At 40.1% G+C, this 12,029-nt stretch overlaps 1 protein-coding gene across 7 annotated transcripts in view; it reads left to right on the forward strand.

Annotated features, from left to right (window-relative positions):
* Positions 1–12,029, forward strand: part of MOBP (myelin associated oligodendrocyte basic protein) — a 66,685-nt gene that overhangs the window by 47,245 nt on the left and 7,411 nt on the right. For 3 of the 7 annotated variants that reach the window (XM_032271101.1, XM_032271083.1, XM_032271137.1), the window contains 2 exons: positions 9,524–9,607; positions 9,722–11,630. The gene's annotated coding sequence lies outside the window, so the exon portion shown is untranslated. Of the gene's footprint in view, positions 1–1,104; positions 1,490–5,600; positions 5,696–9,523; positions 9,608–9,696; positions 11,712–12,029 lie in introns of those variants that run through there. The other 4 variants (XM_032271093.1, XM_032271111.1, XM_032271118.1 and 1 more) reach the window with 4 other exon arrangements.

Here is a 12,029-nt window from a genome sequence, read left to right on the forward strand (position 1 = left end):
CCCAGTGCTTTTTCTGGCTGGTCCCTCCATGTTTTCATCTGATGGTGGAGTGAGATCAGGAAAAATAGGAGAGGAGCTTTACCTTGGGGGAGAAGAGAAGTGTGGAAAGGATGAGTTAAAGGAGGTTAAGCAGTCTAAGATTCCTCTCCCTATGTAGGAGGCCATTTCCTCATGTGAGGGGGTTTGAACCCAATTATAATGGGACAGGGCTGGGTGTTGACTTCCCATCTCTTCTCTCTGTTTTGTTCCCACTATCTGTAGCCCAAAAATCTTGGGGAGGACTTTGATCTTTAGTATGGGCTCTTGGTCAGGGCCATAGGAACTAACCCCAATCCTTATTCCTCCTGGCTCTACCACATCCCATACACACAAACACATGCTGCAGGGAGGGAGTTTGCCCCTGGGTCAAGTGGATGATCCTTAGATCACCTTGTGCTCCTGTGGACTGGGGTGTGTGTGTGTATGTGTCGGGAAACTTAGTTTTGAGAGGATGTCTTTGGGCTCTCATTTTCTCTCCCAGGCACAAATACTGGGTGGCGGGGTGGGGGTCTTCTCCAAGTCCCATGTCAGGTGCTGCTCCCTGAGAAGCTTAACCACTGAAGCCGATCATGAGATGACCGTACGCTGACACGCCTTCAGGGACCTGGCCTTGACTTAGGGCTCCACTCTATCCTCAGCAGTGGCCTTGCAGGAGACCCTCTTGGGTTGCTTTCCCTATTCAGCCTAGAGTTGGAGTGGTGGGAGAAGAGGGGTTGGAGTGAATCCATCTCTATTCAAATTCCAGCTGGGATTACTCGAGGAGTCTTCCTGGCTTGTTTTGGACCCAAACTTGGCTGCATTGTTTATTGGCTCCCAAAGTCGGGATTGAAGAGTGAAAAGATGCAGGCAATGAATTCATCCGCACACTCCTCCCCAACCTCTCCAACGCTTTTCTACTTAGGAGGCCAGTGGAAGGGAGGAGAGGCCTTGCCCTAGCCCACAGGGGACGAAGCTCATTGTTCTTCCAGGCTTGATCCACTCTGCTTTTGATTCCGAAGTTCTTTCCCTACCCAGCAAGACTACGCTTTCTTGCCTTCTTTCTGTTCTTTCTTTTTGTACATGTAGATGGTATGTTGTGATATATTCTCAGTGCCTGTGCCCACCTTGGAACTCTGTTCTTGCTGTTCATTCCGCATGTTATACTCTGGGCCAAGATCTTTGCACAGGTGCCTCAAATATCATCTCAGAGGTGCTTCCCTTGAAAACTCGGTGCTATTTCTATAGTTGCTTTATTTGATCACTCTAAGTTTTGTTGTCTTCATAGCATTTATCACCCTCTGGAACTATTCTGTTCATTTATTTACTTGTTTGATGCTTGGCTTTTTTCCTGTCCTAATGTAAACTCCGTGATTACCAATGCCTGTTTACTTGCTACAGCACCCCCGTGGCCCTCCACTCCCCCATTCCTGGCACTAGTAAGAACTCAATAAACACTTGTTGATGGAATGAATGTTTGTTTGTTGTTTTTTATAGGAATGTTTTTTTAAAAGTTCAGATGTTTTTAAGAAGTCAAAGGTGTCTTTTGTATTTAGCAACAGGGAGCCGTTGGTGACTGTGTAGGACACTCTCCGTGTGACGTAAATGGGAGGCGAGGAACAGGAATTTGCAATTGTAGATGCAACTCTCTCCACTAGGCTTGACTTCGAAGGAAGGCAGAGGGGTAGGACAAGGGATGGAGTGTTGCACTTAACTGAGAAGGCACGTGAGCACGTGGAAGTGCTGCTGGGAGGGCGGCGGTGGAGTGGGTGTGCGAAGAAGGGGGAGTGGATCACTGATGGAGCCAGTAGTGGAGGATTTGAGGGGGCCAAATCAGGGTCAGTGAGGATCAGGCATGGAGCAGGAGTGCCTTTTCACTGGAAAAAAGGGAAGGAGAAAAGGAGAGTGTGGATTCTGGTGTATTTGCAGACTTAGTAGCAGGACATTGAGGCAGTTTCTACCTGTGGTTTTGATTTCCTCTGTAAAGCAGGAGATGAGGCGGCCTGATGGGGTGCTGGTGTTGGGGTCAGAGGCATGAGGATGGGGGAGAGGGTTATAAAGACATTATTTCAAATCATGGCTCTGAAATCATCTATATAATTCTTTCTCCAGATGAATTTTTATTTTTATTTATTTATTAAAAATTCAAGATGACATTTTGCCACTACATTTTTGCCCATAACCTCATATTTAGATCTAAATCCTAGATCTAAACTTGAGGCTCATATGGTTTCAGGTGGAAGAAATAAGAGTTGGAGAAAGAAATGCAGAGTCTAATCTTCCCAGTGAATAAAGGTTCATGAGGAAACTTTGATGAGGGGAAGCTATAAAAATTCCACCAGATTACAGGGAGATGGAGCTGTGCTCTGAGACAGTAATTTGCTCCCTGTCCATCTAGGCTGCTGTTATTACACCAAAGAGTGAGGTATAAAAGGTTAAGCAGTCCGATATTTCTCTCCCTGTGTAGGAAGCCATTTCCTGATGTGAGGTGGGTTTGAACCCAATTATAATGGAGTTAAACTCAGGGCTGGAAGGGCCCTGGCGGGGGAAGGGGGCTTCCTGCCTGACTCCACTGCACATGCCTCTGTGCCGTTAATACCACCATTGCCAGGTATTTACTATCTCTGCCTGAGTAAAATGAAGTGTCCTTAGTGGACAAAGATGATACTGTTGACACAAGAGTAGGGTGTGCAGTTGTTACTTGGAGAGAATTTGCATCCTCTTATTGTAGTACAGGTACACACTTGCAGGAATGCTTGGGTAAGGGGAGTGATAAAATAACTTCTCATTGAGCATCAACTATATATTCACCTTATACCACAGGGTACTTTGTGTTTGTAAATGGGGAACAGGAGAAGTTGTCATGACCCCCATGGCCACTGAAACCATGACTTTTACCTTACTACCACCGTGTGGCAACCCAGAAGTTTCTAAACAGAGAATGGTTTAGAGTACCCAGGAGTATTTGGAGATGCCACTGTATGAGATAAGAGGAAAGTGGAGCCAGCAGGACTCCAGGCCACACCTTCACATCAACAAAAGTAGTGTTTAGTGTTTGTGTTGACTTCTAACTTTATGTAGATAAAGGATTCCACTGGTGCAAAAGAGTCTGACTACACTTTCATAAATGCAACAAATATTGATAGAATCCTTATGTTAAGTGATTTTCTAAATGGTTTACTGAATTAAAGAGCGTACTATTTGACATCACAGGTTTGAGGTTAGTTGGCTGGTATTTCACTATTCATTTCCTCTGAAGCAACAATTTACCTATCACCAAGTTCAGTGCTTTGACTTTGATCAACTGACTGGGTTTATCCAAAGTACAGATGAGCAGAAGAACACAGATTAGAAAACAGTCCTGATAATTAGTCCTGTATTTTTAGTTTTAAACAAATTTATGTAAAAGCATTATATTTTACAAGGCACTAAAATCCATTTCTGTTGCATAAGCTTCATTGGTAAACACAAAATAGGTTTGAGGAGAGTGGAGAAAATAGGAATCTACAGCTTAAGTCGTGGTCTTACTTCATAGCAAATCTGTTATCTATCAGATTTCCATCATTTGGTGCAAAAAGATCTTTTAATAAAACTAAGTTCTAAGAAAGTATTAAGTCTGATTACCAACATTCATATTGGATTTTGAAGCATATGAACACTCTTAAGAGTCAATTCATAATCTGAGGCTGGAGTTCTGTAGGACCCAGTAGTGGTATCTGGAGAGGCTGGTGGGTCCCTTTCTAGAACCCTAAAGGTGTAAGGATTTTGTAGAGGGAAAGGTAAATAATGCCAAGTAGCTGGGGTCTAGGAAGAAATTTTTCTTTTGGGGCAAGAGGGTGTAAGTTCCTAAAGTTCCTTCAGCAGGGATGTTGGTCCTTTAGTTATGAGGTTTAAAATCACCAGGAAGAAAGGGTAAGGAAAAACGTCTGAGCCCATGTTTGAGAAGATGTCTGATGGTGGTGGAAGTCCTTTCTTCGATGAGTTAATGATGCATATTTCTGATACAGATGGGAAGGTATTTACATCAGCATTAACTAAATCTACCCTTCATGCAGAAAGGAAGAGCTCTTGGGCCATTCTCTATTAATGAAACCACACCAGGGTCAATATTAGAGTGTCTCTGAAATACACTGAAAATACTTCCCTGGCTCAGTTAGTGGCCAATGACCTCCAGGCAGTTTTCCTTGATTAATGATGCAATGGAGATAATCCTATTGCATCCACCATCAAGGAGAGTTGGACAGTCTGTCATTCAGAGGAAGTGGGACTCAACAGACATTCTGACTGTTTATTAATTCAGCCATGTTTACATGCAGATCAGAGGGTAAAGTTTTTCTTTACACCTTATATATCCTTCTCTTCCTAGGTGGAAGTCCATTCACAACCAATTCACTGCTAGCAGACCTTTTTCCTAACAAGAACAGGTAGATGGCATAGTGAGGATTAGAGCACCTCAGCACTCACAGGGGCATCCTATGGGAGCCAGGCTGGCTTCTAGGACATCTTATTGATGGAAGTTATTTAGCAGATCTTCTTGGATTTGATTTTATTTCTCTGATCTCTTAAGAACATCAATCTTTGGGTTTGTTACCTGTAATTTTTGTCTTAGGAAGGCAGCATCCTTTCCAGGAAGAAATCTTGATGCGTGAAGAAGAAAAAACCTAGTATCCTGCCCTGTTTTTGTTCTCATGGAGATTCAACAGATTTTTACATAATCTGTTTTTGCTATAATTCACCCTCCATTTCTTATATTCTTTGTAAACATCCCTTTCTCCTGTGAGCTGACAGCTTCTGTTCTTTTTCTTGGAGCTTATGAGCTTTTTGAGTCAGATCCTTTAGCAAAGCCCTGGTTTTCTGCCCATGGAGATCATTAAGGATCTCTACCAGCAGCTGCGAGATTTTGCATTTATTTTCAACTATTGCATTGACTGGCTGCAGTAAAACAAAGTTTAAAATTTTTTTCTTCCAGCTGATGCTTTGCTGGCAATTATTTGGCTTAGACTATAAATGGCATTTTTTTTTTTTCCAGTTCTTGTTAATGTGGATTTTGGCATTGTCTGATGACCCTAACTTTTCATCTTCTTAACGTGGTAATCTGCCAGTTAACCCTTTATTTTCAAATCATCTAGTTCATTTCCTTTTCTATGAGTTTTCTCCTCTGACTCAAAGATCAAGATGACGTGGTTTTAGCTATCTAGTATATTTATTCATAACTACAACTGCATTATTTTCCTAAACCACAGCTTCTTTCTGAGACTTGAGATCTTATCTGATTTGCTCACTACCTCAGTAGGTAGGGGTGGGACAGAAGCAGTTTTGGGCAGAAAGACGCCACGGCCTTCTATTTACTGCAGCCTCCACGTCCCCCTCCAAACAATCTGTACTGCCACCTCTTTCTCTTCTAACTCCTATCTTCCATCTCTTTCTTCACCTCAATGCACACACATATCCGATCACAATAACTTTTTTCTTAACAACTTAAATTTGAAGATATTGGTTTGTAGATTTGTAGCAGAGCTACTTAACAACCTTTCTATATTCTTATTGTTCTGGACTTGTACCTGCTTCATGCTTTCTCTCTCCAGATCTTGTCCCTGGCTGTTAACTCTGATTCTTCCCAAACCAGCCCTACTCTGACTTACGCAGTTTCCTACCATCAAACCGCCAGCAATGACGCCTGGTAAGGGTGCTGACCCACAGCCAGGTGCATTCTTTCTCCCAATCTCTCTAATTCCCAAATGGCCTGGTGACACAGTTACATTAGATTATGTTGGATTAGTTCTATCACTGCTGAATCTGCTTCCTTAACTTGTGTTCAACTACAATTGTAATTTATTACTTGCATTGTTTTAAGTCTTCAAAAGTCCTCAGTTAATACTTGAACACAGCTTCTCATGTGACACTTTTCCTCTTCTAGTCTAAGTTTCTTTTTGGTGAGCTCTTGGGGTACTAGTAAGAGAATTTCTGCAGTCCAGAGAAGGAGGAGGGATCATCTGGTGCCAAAATACCAAATGTGTTCATGAGTGTGTGTGTGTGTGTGTGAGAGAGAGAGAAAGTGAGAGAGAGAGAGAGAGGGAAAAAGACTGATCTTTTTACTTCTTGTAGCTTTCTTCTTTCTGCTGCTTGTGTTTTGGGAGAGGTGAATTTCCTCCCTTCAATTCCCTATGTCTCCTTGTTCAAAATCATGCTGACAGGTCATGGCTTCTGATATGGTAAACCTCAGGATGCTCCTTACCCATGCAAGAGGTTTGGCTGGCAATTCACACTAATTTCTTCTCCCTTATGACTTGTAAAATTCAAGTACTTGTGAAAATGAAAAAACTTTAGGGTACATATCTCACCCAATAAGGCTTCTTTATAAAGCTGCTTCTGCTTCTCAAGGTAGCTCTCCTCTCTCTCTCTCTCTCTCTCCCCATTTTTTTTTTCTTTTTTTGGGAAAGAGTCTTGCTTTGTTGCTCAGGCTGGAGTGCAGTGGCACAATCTTGGCTCACTACAGCCTCTGCCTCCCAGACCCAAACAATTCTCATGCCTCAGCTCCCGAGTAGCTGGGATTATGGCCGTGTGCCAACACACTCAACTAATTTTTTGTATTTTTAGTAGAGATAGGGATTCACCATGTTAGTCAAGGTCACCTTGAACTCCTAGCCTCAAGTTAATCCTCCGACCTCAGCCTCCCAAAGTGCTGGAATTACAGGTGTGAGCTACACGCCTGTCCAGGCAGCTCTGCATTCTAAACATTAAGGTACCATTAGGATAGAACTAATTTAGAGCAATGTTATGTAGTGACTTTCTCATACAGGGAGTGCAACAGCCAGGTTGGTTATACCAGAACATTATTTATACAGTGGAAAAATCAGGCTTATGTGTGTATGTGAATATAGAATTTATTTTGTCTTAAAATCTGAGCCTCCTGTTTAAAGTTTTTTAAGGGACTAAGCAACTTTTGCTCTTCACTCTTAATGCTTTTTCTTTCAGAGCCCACCTTTCATGAAACCCTGCAGCACTAAACACTTTTATATTTGTAACATATTTAAAAGATAAAGATAAAAGTGTCTGCTCCCAAGCTCATGGGCAAGTCCACTCATCACAGGTGTTCGCCAACAGGGTCAATATTTGCTGACTGAATAAATAATGAAATAGTATTAAAGATAAAGTCATTTAGGGTTTTACTGAGAATGTAAAAACTCAAAAATGAAAATTCCAACTAAAAAGCAGAGGATCCAAACCATAACTTTTGATGCCAAAACTCTTGCAACTACCTCAGAGCATAGGCGAGCACACATAAGTGTATAATACCATCCTCTCCTCTTATGCTGCCATCTCTTCCACCCACATGGGGCTTGATGCCAAGAATCACAGGTACACTGCACATAACCTGTGTTGACAAGTGCACACTTTAATTGGTTGATGGTCTTGTGGTGGTGAGTGGGTATGGAAGTAGGGTGTGTCTGGACTAAAGGTATGGGATCAGGCTGGTTCTCACATTCTCACCAGAAATAGGAGTTGACCACAGCTGTTATTGCTTCTCCGTCGTTGGGAGAGATGATATGTAAGGTGGTTCAGAGTGAGGAAGCTGGAAACAGACATCCCTGTCATGGATTTTCTGTTTGAGGATTATTACTTATGTGAGCTTTGACAAAGGATTGAAGGTCTCTAAGCTTTATTTTACAAGTGAAGACAATAAAAAAAACAAACAACAATTAGCATAAAGCTTGCATGTAGATAGTGCTCATACAGTAAAACAAAAAAAATGTTGCTTATTCATATAGCACTATTTACTGTTTGCATTTGCTCTTATACTTATTTGCATGCTTGTTAATTACTTGCCCCCACCACTAGAATGTAAACCTCATAAGAGCAAGAACCATGGCTTTACACCTTGATGTTGTTCCTCATTTTTCCCCCAATTATTTGATATGGTCAAGTGTTGTTTCCTGGAATGTATGGAAACAGTTTTGAAAGCATGGCCTTAAATCCCCTGCCGATCTACTTTTTAAGCCATGACGCTATTGATTTGGCAGAGTATGGACTTGGTTTAATTTCTACTCTACAATAATAAGCAGATTTTGCCTGGAAATATCCCATTTTTGTAATTCATTTTTAAAAGATAATTATAATAGCAAGAAAGTAATTATTATAAAAGTAAATATCTCTTTTTAAGATGCACACAGTATCAACTTTTACACAAAAGGTTCCATATGCTATAAGATTTGCAGTAAGTTGCCAACCCCTTCTCTAAAACTTTCAGGTTGTTTTTGCCCTCCAGCTCAATCAGTTATTCAAGAATTACATCTGTGATTTAGGCAAAAATATGACTTACATGCCCTGGTCCCTAGTGGGAAATAAAGCACTTGAGGGGGCTGCAGCTAGAGACCCTGTGCTAGCCTAGGACCAAGTGTAAACTAATGTCATCTATTTGGAGCAAAAGAAATGGGCAGAGTCCTTCTGCTGGGACGGGTGAATTTTGGATGCACTGCAGTCCTCTGCTTTCATTATTCAGAGTATCTAGAAGTAGATGATTGATACAAGTCAGATCTTCCACAAGAACCCTTGCCACTATTCCACAGAGTAACTCTCATGATCAAGGTGCTTGGTGCTACTTAAGCTAACGAAAAATTCGCTTTCACCAAACAATAATCAACTAATCTAAAATCCTTGGATGTTACAAATCATTTTTCCTCTGCCCTGAGCAATATTTCTATGGGTATTTTTATATAGGCTTATCTGTAATTAATATTTATAAAGTAAGATTTCATTGGAGTATATTAGCCTCTCAAAATAGTATAGAGATTAGTATAATCTGATATATATTTTGATTTTTAAAAACATTATCTGATTTGTAAACATACACTCAATTTCTTCTTAACATATGGCCTAAATCTTGACTATTTTGCTAAATTTTAATACCTTCCCACAAGAGCAAATTTAGTACATTAACACACCTTCTAGTTGTTGGCATTTTGAAAGTATTGGCTCAAAGAAAGTGTCAGGAAAATGGGTAAGAACACTGTAATCTTGGAAAGAGCATGGAGTTATGTAAAAAAACTGGGCTGGGATATGGTTTTATTTCTCACTAGCTGTATGAGTTTGGGAAAGTCATTTAACCCATCTGTGCCTCAGTTTCTTAATGACTGACTTGCCTTTCCCACAGTGCATTGTACAAACTGAGGGAAATTAAAGTTTTAATTTATCCCAGCAGAGTCCTGATGGCTAAGAAAAAAAAAACGGAAAGAAAGAAAAATTTAAAAACATTAAAAAAATTTTAATCAAAAGTCTTAGCACACCTAGATGAAAATAATGTTTTCTGATGGGATATCATAAACGGGGAGGGACTGGGATTGCCATTCTTCAGATACCTACCCACCATTTTTGGTCAAGGAGCAATATCTATTTGTGAAGAAAGGAGAGAGGCCAATTGGGGGTGCTCAGATATAACCACTGGGGGAATTACTGTGGGTTGAACAGCTGCATATAGAATTGTAGTTTGACAGGTTTTCCTGCCCATTAGCACTTGGAAGATGCCATCCCATTGTCTTCTGACCTCTATAATTGCCACTGAGAGATCTGCTGTCAGTCTGCTTATCCTTCCATGGTAAGTAAATTGTGTTTTCTCCTTGTTTTTAAGATTGCTGTCTTTGTCTTTGGTTTTCTGAAGTTTCACTATAATGTCACTAAGTATAGATTTATTTTTATTCATTCTGCTCAGGACTCAAGTTTCTTCAATCTGAAGATATATGTCTTTCTTCAGGGACATGTGGAAAAAAAAAAGATGTTGCACAACCGTCAAAATTGCAAAAATAAAAAAAAATCAAGTGTTGGCAAAGATGTGGGGAAAATTCTCATAGCTACTGATGAGAATTTATTATGACGCCTTTAAATTGCAATCTGGGGATACTAGCAAAGGAGGAAATTGTATAACCTGTGATGAAGCAATTAAAATTTTAGGCACCCATTCTAGAGAAAACTTGAATTCATAGAAAAAGGAGACACACATAAATCTGTTCAATGAATCATTGGCATTAAAAAGAGAAGAGAGAGTTAAAAAATTTTTAACCAAAATGTCCACCAATAAAATGAGTGAATCACCTGTGGTATATTCATAAATAAAAATCTTAAGTAGCAGTTAAAACAAATCAGATATACACACATTGAATAGATAAATTTAGAGCACAAAATGAGGAACATAAAAAGCAAATAGTAGATGGCAAACATAATATAATGTACTATGCATAAATTTTAACAAAGCACAATAGTATATTGCATATTGCCCAATAAGCAGAAGCCGTAAGGTCTCATACTTTCCTTATGATACAATAGAATAAAAATGACAACAAAGTAAAAGGGTATCCCAAAAATAAAACTATCAGGAAAAAAAAATTTAAATAACTCCTGGTTTGAAGAAATAACAGAAAGTAAAAGCTATCTATAAATGGTTAACAATTTTAGGTGGACATATTTGTTTGAAGAGATAGGTGGAATATAGATGACAAGCCTGGGGTATCTTCAAGGTTATACGTCTTAGAAAACAAAAATACTTGTTTGGTTTTAATTTTGGATCTGGTCTCGTTCTTGTGGCTCCAGATGATTTCTGACATGGAGAAAAATGGGGAAGAGTTGAAATACATCCTTCCACCCAAACCCTCCTTTAGTAATAGCTAAGAAAATGCAGAAGAAAATAGAATGTAGCAGAATGTGGAGGGATGTAAAATGGACAGTACTAGGGTAGAGGGAAGCTCAGATTACAGGAAAGAAAGAGCACTAGGGAACCATCTTGTGCTAGGAACTGCTGTGGCCAAGCACAGTCAGATGCCAAAAGATCCAACAAGGCCATGGCTCTGTGCCCTTGAGTGAGCACAACCATTCCTAGCCAAGTTTAAGAGGCAAGTAAAAATATGGGGGCAATGTCAGACAAAGTCTTGTTCAAGTTATGGGGCTAGGATAAGAGAGAATGCCACAGAGTAGGGAGGAAGAGCGATAGATCCAGGTGAAATACAGCTCAGAGTGCCATGACCCCAGGAAGAAGAATCAGGCAAGTACTGTCCCAAGGCAGCTAGAGGGTGAGGGCAGAGTGTCCTGGTTTCCTTACTTGGGGATACCATGGCTATCTGTGGAAATTCCAATAAAAAGGCAGGAAAATTTGACTGGATGGAATCCAGGTAGAAATGTTTCTCTTGCCTAAATTCAGGTGCTAAATAAACAACAAAATGGTAACCTCTGCTACGAAGCGTTTCCAACGATGGGATATCTGAGGCCATTACATTCCTGGAATAACATGGTGAGGTGCAGGGTGGTGGTGGTGGTGAAACATTCGCCAGACCACGGTAAGTGAGAGCAAATTACTGGCCCGGCCCAACCCACACCTAATAAGAAATTTAATATCCCTTTGGCCTGTTTTAGATTTTGGCAAAGCTAGGCCCATAGTCAGCGCTTGCTGGGCTCTCCCTTCCACACCATCCAGAAAACATACATTTACTGTGGAATGATTGTGGAGGTGAGAGTATAGTGCATATTAATTCATGCAAAAAATTAGATGTTAGTGCAGAAATGTAAATGACAAGAAACTACTGAATTCTCTGTCTGTTGTGGAAATAAAACCTTCTGGGGATGAATCAAAACTATCTGACAATTACTTGAAACAGGTGGAGAGCTAAATGTAATGTGCCTTGGATATTATAACTAAAAGGTGCTATAATCCAGTTTTCTTTTTGTCTTTTAAGGATTGGTTCTGAGGCACACTACCAGTAAATATTGCAAAAATTATGTAAAGTTCCAAAAGCTACTCTGTGTAAACTTCTTGAGTGGGAATTTTCAACCATAATGTCTGGCATATGACTGATAATTCTGAATGTTAACTGATTTTATGTTCTGATGTTTTGACTGGTTTTGGGAAAAATTTTGGGAAAAAAAAAAGTTATCCTTGTAAATACCCAACAACTGGGTCTCTGGGTAAAAAGTCCTAATTTATAGAGATTGCTAATTTCCATAGTGTAAATATTTCCACAGTGCAGATTCCT

This window comes from Sapajus apella, unplaced genomic scaffold (assembly GCF_009761245.1).
Source record: "Sapajus apella isolate SASKATOON/1434 unplaced genomic scaffold, GSC_monkey_1.0 scaffold4, whole genome shotgun sequence".
Lineage (NCBI taxonomy): Eukaryota > Metazoa > Chordata > Mammalia > Primates > Cebidae > Sapajus > Sapajus apella.